The sequence below is a fragment of the Apteryx rowi genome, unplaced genomic scaffold, assembly GCF_003343035.1.
Source record: "Apteryx rowi isolate R43461 unplaced genomic scaffold, aptRow1 scaffold_5, whole genome shotgun sequence".
Lineage (NCBI taxonomy): Eukaryota > Metazoa > Chordata > Aves > Apterygiformes > Apterygidae > Apteryx > Apteryx rowi.
The window spans coordinates 1,764,481-1,773,065 of record NW_020450760.1 but is presented as its reverse complement, the minus strand read 5'-3'; the positions used below and the strand labels follow the sequence as shown (position 1 = coordinate 1,773,065).

The 8,585-nt window shown below is 46.9% G+C and overlaps 1 non-coding gene across 1 annotated transcript; it reads left to right on the top strand.

The window, feature by feature from the left end:
* Positions 1–361: 361 nt before the first annotated feature.
* TRNAG-UCC lies at positions 362–433 on the top strand. The gene has a single exon. It is a non-coding gene; the product is annotated as a tRNA-Gly (tRNA).
* Positions 434–8,585: the final 8,152 nt, after the last annotated feature.

The following is an 8,585-nucleotide window of genomic DNA, read 5'->3' as shown; positions in this document are numbered from 1 at the left end:
AAATCATCTGAAAACTATGCAATGAGGTTTTTTTGTTTATTAACGTTGGCATCATTGACCTCGTGGATTTTGTTTAGCTTTTTTCCCAGTAGCAGATTCTCAAGGCAAAGTGTTATTATTTGAATTCAATTGCCATGTTAAGCTCAAGAAATACTGGTGACAGTTATAACCTTACTCTGCTGACTAGAAAGAAAAAAATGTTTTATCTGAGAAAACCAAGTGTGACAAGGATTATAATTAATGTCAAAATACGGCCAGACAAGTTAGGAATATTGGATCACTCTTCTTTCATATCTAGTCCTATGGAAACCTGTGGTGAAGCTTTCCCTACAAAGGGCTTGGGTATAACTTCAGCAGCACAGCGCTGGTGGTATAGTGGTGAGCATAGCTGCCTTCCAAGCAGTTGACCCGGGTTCGATTCCCGGCCAACGCAAGCTGAGTTTTTAACCCCATGCACTGGTGCAGGTTGGGGGTTGACCTGCTGGAAAGCAACTCTGCGCAGAAGGATCTGGGAGTGCTGGTGGACCAAGTTAAGCATGAGGCAGCAATGTGGCCTTGTGGCCAAGAAGGCCAATGGTATCCTGGGGTGCATCAGGAAGAGTGTTGCCAGCAGGTCGAGGGAGGTGATTCTCCCCCTCTACTCAGCCCTGGTGAGGCCACATCTGGAGTACTGCGTCCAGTTCTGGGCTCCCCAGTACAAGAGGGATGTGGCACTACTGGAGCAAGTCCAGCGAAGGGCTACAAAGATGATTAGGGGACTGGAGCATCTCTCTTATGAGGAAAGGCTGAGAGAGCTGGGCCTGTTCAGCCTGGAGAAGAGAAGGCTGAGAGGAGATCTTATCAACGTGTACAAGTATCTGAAGGGAGGGTGTCGAGAGGATGGAGCCAGACTCTTTTCAGTGGTGCCCAGGGACAGGACGCGAGGCAACGGGCACCAACTGAAACACAGACACTTCCATCTGAACATGAGGAAATACCTTTTCACTGTGAGGGTGACAGAGCACTGGAACAGGTTGCCCAGAGAGGTGGTGGAGTCTCCTTCTCTGGAGATATTCAGAACACGCCTGGATGCGATCCTGTACAATGTGCTCTAGGTGACCCTGCTTGAGCAGGGGGGTTGGACTAGATGATCTCCAGAGATCCCTTCCAACCTCAACCATTCTGTGATTCCTTGATTCTGTGAATGTTTAGGATTGGGCTTCACCATATGATATCTCTAGAGGTAGGTCTGCTTTTGCTCAGCCAAGTAAGGGATGTTCTTGGAAGCCATCCAAGGTGAGTGATTTGGCAAAATAGATGTATTTACTTTGATTCAGGTGATAGCCAGGTACTATGAGTATCTTCCTTGGCAGTTACTCATGAAGTTTTAACAGGGATGGTATTTTGGGGGAAGGAACCACCTTTTTTCCCCTCTTTTCCCAGCATCTCTTTATAGTGCAGTTACGTAAGGAGTATCTTTGTTAGCCATTCCGTGGCAGTGGCTGGGGAACAGGAGGGCATCTACTCAGAAGCAGTCAAGTCACAGGTGGACTTATGTAGTAGGTTTTGTATAATACTTGTAGTTTTGGTCCTGGCCCTGGTGAAGTTCTTATGCACTGCAGTAATGCCAGCATAGTTTGTTTTCTCTCTAACATTGGTATGTTTGCATCTAGGTTACTAGAAACAGCTGGAAGCACCTGGGTTTCAGAAAATAAGTTATGAGAAAACCAGTATTAATAACAAACAGAGCAGAGAGAATGACTTGTGGAAATAAAATTCAAAGAGGCTTTAAAAACCACCTGCCTTAACCCACAGTTGCTAGGATGAATGGAGGTAATAGGATGGTTTCAAAGCAAGCTGAAGAGAATAATTCTCAGCTATGGAGGAAGAACGAATAAAGGAAACTGGCTTAATGGCAGGAAACATTTCCGCACAATGCAGTTAATTAGATTGTGCTATTGTCTTTGAGAGGAAAGGGTAGCAGTCCCATTGCCTGGAGCTTTTGATTGGACAGAGGGAACAGTCCCTGCAATAATGCAAAAGTGTAAGAACTCTGTCAGGGCCCTTTAATTTCTTCTTGCTAGGCTTGATTTCTTTATGTCAGAGGCATCACCTTGTTTTCAGTTCTTTAACTACTCTCATGTCGTTTTTGTTTCTTTTTGATAGATCTGAATGGTGTTATCAGAAAGCCAGGGCTTTTGAAGATGCAGAATGTGTGCATCTCTCACTGGTGTCATTTGTTGCTGTGGACACTCAGCATTTCTGCAAGTCAGTCTTCCAACCATTTTGGCTTGTATGTGAAAACAGTCAGGGCTAATTGATGGTTTACAGCTCCGTATATAAAAACAGTGCTTTTTATAGCAGCGGAGGCTTGAAAGCAACCAGCTGGCTAATAATACCTGTAACATAAATGGGGTTTTGTTTGATTTGGTTGTTTTTATTTTCAAAATCAAAGTGTCGAGAGCATAAGATAAGAGGGATTCATTTGACCTCTGATGATTTGACACGACAACAACATGGCACATTTGTATGAGGAAAATAGTTAGATTTGCATAGTAAATCCATTTTGTCAAGCTGTAGGCACTGGTTTCACAATCTTTCTCCCTAGAGGTGATCCCTCCGCAAGTGGATGCTCACATTTAATATTAGCCTTTGTCTTTGACAGGCCTGAGCTGTGTGGTGTAACCTTTTTACTTGTGCCTTGTAATTTGCACCAGAGTGGCTGTCTTATGTATTTCTCCATATATTCTTATGGCAGCAGCGCTTTTCTACGTATTGGTCAGCAGACAACTTGTCTTTACCTGTGGGCAGGTGAAAAAAGAGGGCAGGCAACCAGGAAGTGGGAACTGGAGGCTTGCTGCTGACAAACTTCCTATGTTTGGCAGCAATTTCCAAATGCTGCTCAGAAAGGAGTAAAGCTGGACGAGTGGGGTGAGGTCACCCTCATTAACCAGAAGTTCAGCAGGGTGTCAAGCTTAGGGCTTGCAGTGAAGGTATGGGACTGAGAATGACATGAGGGTTGACCCTAGCCACCAGGGCAAGTACATCCTACAGTAATAGAAAAGTCAGCAACAAACCAGTAAGGAATCATGCTTTCCAGTGGAAATTAGGGAAATTAGGAAGGCATGCAAAAATTCCATGACACAAATTGACATTTCAGCATCGTGCCAGAGCTAATGTTTCTATACCACAAAGGATACAGGTTTTCCGTAGGCTCTGAAGTCAAGACTTTGCTCTCACAGTGCAGCCCTCTTCCCAGCTGAGCTAAAAGCCAGCAGCTCACATAGCTGAACTGGCTTTTCTCATCACAGGAACCAGCTAGTAGAGAGAGGTAGGGCACACATCTTGTGAGCATACCATTGTCTCTGTGCCACATTATTATTAATGCCCAGGTGATCAAGACCGCTCATGATCAACATCATGTCACAAAAATGGCGTGTTCAGTAGTTATCCCATCAGGAAGGGTGCCTTCTACTGAGTCAGCTGCACCAGTGTCAGATTTGTATCTGAGTAAAGTTTTAGTGTAGTCTAACTAATGAACGCGGCCTGATGAGGTCACAGTCCAAAGCAGGGATTTGGTTGCACAAATTTGTATGCTTTTATTTTAACAGGGACTCTACACAGGATTTGTTTGGTATCTGGGCAACCAGTTTCTAAAGCATCAAATCTGAAGCAGGAGGCAGGAAAGGGTTCTTTTGACTCTGGAACAAAAGACTTCCGAATACCCTCCCAGCTCCGTATCCTACATTTGGTACCGTACAGTGCCACTTCTCCATGCATGAACTGCAAATGCTGAAAAGGAGAATGGATGCAGATCCAGACTACCTGCTGGGACTTGTCACATCCCAAAGTGAATGCTCAGTGCTGCTTAGCACCCTCTGAAAGCAAAGCATTGGCTAAGCAGAGCTTTTCCCCTGAGTTAAAGGTGGGCAGAGCCAAACTCTGTGTTGCTTCTCCCCTCTCCTGCCTGGTTCTAGCTTGTAAAGATACTCCCTCACTATCAAGGGCACTAAGGCAATTTGCTCCCCCTTTCTTCTCCTCCCATCATTCAGCGGAAGTGGAAAGAGGATGGGAACACAGCAGTCCTGCTGCCTGAGCAGAGCACAGAGGTTTGTGGTTCTGGTTTTGGCCCTGGCTGGTTTAGCTGCACAACAGGAGAGAAACATTTGCCTGATAACTCCCTGACTTGCACAAGCAAAGCTGCTGTTTGCAGGGACAGCATGGACTATAGCAGGACAAGGTCTGCTGCCAGCTGCCTTGGGTTGAGTGAGTGTCTGTGAGACTTGAGGAGTTATCAGCCACCACAGTGGCCACCACAGGGCAATATTGACCCAGAGACCTCTGAAGATAAGATGTTTCTGATACCACCTGAGAAAAAGCTCCGGCTCAGAAGTTGGGATTGTAACCACTCTGTGTGCTCTGTAAACTGCTATGGGGAAGAGATGTGATGTGAGCTGGCTGTTGCCTTGTGCAATTGTTCACGGTGTGGGCAATGCCTCAGTACCACAGGCATGTTGTCACTAGGCATATCATAAGAAAGCATATCTGATGTGGTGTGGTACCAAAGAATTAGGACCTCAAGTTATTGCAGCACTCATGAAACGAGCATTGCTCTGCTTGGCCTCACTGTCTACTTGGCCATGCTCTCCTTGCCACCCAGGTGCCTCCTACTCTGTGCTCCCCCAGGGGTCTGATCTCACTGAGGGAGCCAAGACTTACCAAGTCTCCTCAACAGTGAGGGAAGGCTTGGATGCTGGCTATGCTCTTCTCCCATCACCATGCCAGTAGTGCTTCCCCTGCTCCCTGCCTAGTGGCAGGCAAGAGTCTCAGGAGAGGCTGTGCTGGGGGACAAGACTCTGTTCCCGGGGGAGGAATGGAGGATGGGGTGTCTCCTGCTGCAGCCCCAGTCTGGGGGTGATGGCTGCAGAGACAAGTCATAACCCCCTGAGAGATCAGACTGGCTTGAGTGAAGGGGGTTGTGAGGAGACACACCTTGAGGCTTTCACCTAGAGCTTGGTACCTGGCTGATGGGATGATATTTGGCTTGCTCTTCTATCAGGAAAGATTTGAATGGTGTTGCCTGGTGTGAACTGACCATCCCTGGCCAGCAGAAGACTTCATGTCTACAGCCAGACCATCCTGCATGTTGTGCAGTGCCCCGATAATAGAGCTAATGTCCTAGAGGAGTTCTCCATGGTGAAGGCACAACCACAGGTGTGCGGCTGCCATCTCACTTTGAAGGAAACAAGCAAGTTTTATCTTTTAAAATGTTTTATCCAATGAGTGAATCAGTGAGTGACTCATCCTGGTCTCCTCTCTCGACAGCTCCTACCTCAGGTCCTGTCTCAGAGGGTAGTTTTCTGCCAGGGTGTTCCGACACTAACCACAGCCCTGACGCTGTGGCTGGCAGGGAAGATGAGGTGACGCAAAGCTGAGTCAAACTTCAGCATCTGAAAAAGGAGACAAACTTGAGGGAGTGCTGCTCTCCTCCTGCCTGTTTGCAAGGAGTTTGCTTCATTGGCTTTGGGGGCTCTGCCATGGCTCTCATCATGTACTGCCACGGCCTAGCGTACGTTGCAGCTCTACAGAACAGCAGCAAAGAGCACCAGCAGGTTTCTCTTTGATAAGGAAGTGTCTGTTCATCCATCTCATCTCAGCTGATTCCCTGCTGTCAATTGAAGCCCCATGACTCTGTCTGAGTAGTTTTCCTTAGCCCTGCAGTCCCTAAGGTCCCAGTGTCCCCTTCCTGCTGGGCAAGCCTGCAAATGTGTGCGAGTTACAAGTGAATGAAGCAGAAGGGGTGGCTCCCAGATTTGGGACAAGCAGCCACTCAGGTCACCTCCACTGTGGGCAAGTTACTGCTTTCAAACAGTCACGGCTACTGGTTTATCCCTCTCTCTCTGGGACACAACCTCTTGCCCAATCAATAGGGCAACTCCAGCCTGGGAGGCTGAAGGTTTGTGGCCAGTTTCTTCCCAGGAGCTTGATTTTACTAGTTCATGACTGTTTTGCCCAGCCTGTTTTTGACTTTAGCCCTGTCTGTGCTTGCTGTTAATGAAGGACTGAAAACAGTGAGCTTGAGTGTTTGTATCCCTCTGTCTTGTCACTTTAAGTTACTAAACAGCAATAGCTCTCCTTGCTACAGAAGCGGGGAGAGACTGCCGAGCACAAGCAGATGGTTCTGGAGGAAAGGATGTTCAAAGACTCAGCTCCTCAAGAGACTTCATTCTCTCTCTTACTGTGAGTTATAAATTACTTATCCTTTTAGGCTTTGCTCTAAAATGCTGCCTTAAACATTATGTCAGGGAAATGACACTGCATTACAAATATGAATGTGATGTACTATAATTAATGTGTTTACTGCAATTTACTTGCACCATTAAAAAGAAGAACCCTAATGATTATAAAATAAACTCCACATATTAAGAGCAGGATGCAGAAAACCACCCCCACATCAAAACAGTAGGTAGTACCAGGGCTGGAGCAAAGGAGCAAGAGTACAATTTTGGGCAGGGGGCTTTACTGAGTGAGAGAGAAGATGGGGACACCTAGCCTCTCACTTCCAAGTTGGGTCAGGGTTGGAGGGCAGTGCCCAGTCACTGGTGTGTGAGCAAGAGGTTGGAGGACAAGCAACTTGCCCTCAAAGCCATTAGGCTGTGGGAGAGGAGCTGTGGCGCTGGTGGCTAAATGGGGAGCCACGTGGCTGGGAGAATGCTGCTCTCCTTGGAGCTGGAAGCTGCTCCCAGTGTCTCCCTGTCCTGGCTGAGTCACGCAGCCAAGAGCTTTCTGCCTAGAGGCAGAATGCCAATGCCTCTCTCTCTTCCTTTGGCCTCCTTCCATCACTTTCAAATGGAGAGGCCTGAAGGAAGGGCTTGGCTGGCCTTGATTCCCTGCTCACTTCCCTGCTGAGATCCACAGAGCTTCCTGCCCTCATGTTCGCCCTCCTCAGTTGGGGAGTGCAGGGAAAAGGAGACCAGCCCATGGTCCCCCTTCGTATCTCAGGCATGCAGATGTCTCACCAAGGCTCAGAATGGGTTGCATCAGGCCTGAATTTGGCATCTTGAACTTTTCTACGCTAGTGTGTTTTCCTGAAGGAGAAGGGTTGACTTGTGCTGTATTTCCCACTAGACTTGTAGTACAGGGAACTTAACCTCCAACAGCTAGTCTGATTTGAGCTCACCCAGAGCCCTGAGTCACAGGCTCAGACCCTTGCTGAAACCCTGCTCACAGAGCTGAAGCCCAGGCATGGGACAGATCAAAGCCCATTTCTGCATTCCCTGCTTCTCTGAAGTGTGTCTCTGCCTCCCTCCTTGCTAGCTCAGGTTCCAGTCAATTCTCACTTGAAATAATACATTTGCAAGTGAAAGAAAGGGATTATTTTTTCCCGCAGAAGAAAGAGGTGGAGGTGAGGGCAGGGGATGTTCTGTAGTTTATGGACAGACCAGACAGGGACGTGATCTGGATGGGACCTTTACTTTGTTCAGCCACAAGCTCTTTGGAGGTCCTTGGATGCTCCACTGTTGAAAAATCTATAAAACAAGGTTGGATTTAAAGCAGATGCTCCAAATTAACCAGATGCGATAGGCCCAACATGGGAATTGCTAGCCTGTGTCATACAGGCATTTAGACTGGATGAGCACTGTGGGCTCTTCTGACCCTAAAAATAGCCCATGAAGGTGATGAGTCTGTCATTGTTTGAGGCTTCTGAAAATTTGCTGTGTTGATATATGTGAGCTTTCCATTTATCAGGGGTCATGAAAGCGACTGTGGGGAAGACTTTTACTACAGCTGAACCTGGATCCGTCTCTTTGAGTAGTAGTGAGAGATCTGACATGTTTGTGCAAACTGCTGTACTTCTGTTTTCTGCTATGACTGACGAGTTATGTTTTGCAACAGAGCTCTGCCCCTTCTGTTCTTGTGCTATGCATGCATGTGTATCTGGTGGAAAGGAAAGAGCAGGAGCAAAGCAATACAAGCAGCACCCTTGCAACACCATAGATGTGATTCTTGTGCATGACAAAAAAGGACAGTTTGATGTGGTCTGAGCATGTTGTAGGCAGAGTTTCTTTTTCACACATTGTAGGTGGAGGAGAGACCACTGAAGCCATGTTAGGAATTGAGGATCTAACCTGAAAGAGCTTCTGACGCCAACCAGCAATGGAGATACTTTTATTAACACAGGTGACATGAAAGCTGGTTTGCAAGGATTTACAGTGCTGTTTAAATATTAAGCATGTAACATGGGTGTCTTGTTTGCCTGGTTGGGAATATTGATCTAATGATGGGGTGATGCAATGCACCCTGCTGATGTCAATAGATTTGTTATATTGCAAGTGGAAACCCCATACTGATTTGAATGCCAGGCATAGGACAGATTGGGATTAGGAATCAAACCTGGCACCCTGGCCCTTTTCTAGTCTCTGTCTTTTCCCTGTCTCTGTCCTGGGTCTTCTTCTTTGCTAGTTTCAACTTCATTTTCAAAACAGTCCATAATTCCAGCCCTAGCTAAGGTGTCCTCTCCTGGCAGGTCTCCCTTCCTAAGGTTACCTGATTTCTTTTCTCCTTTACTTAATGTCTGTTCAGTTTAGCTTGCATGAATTGTCCAC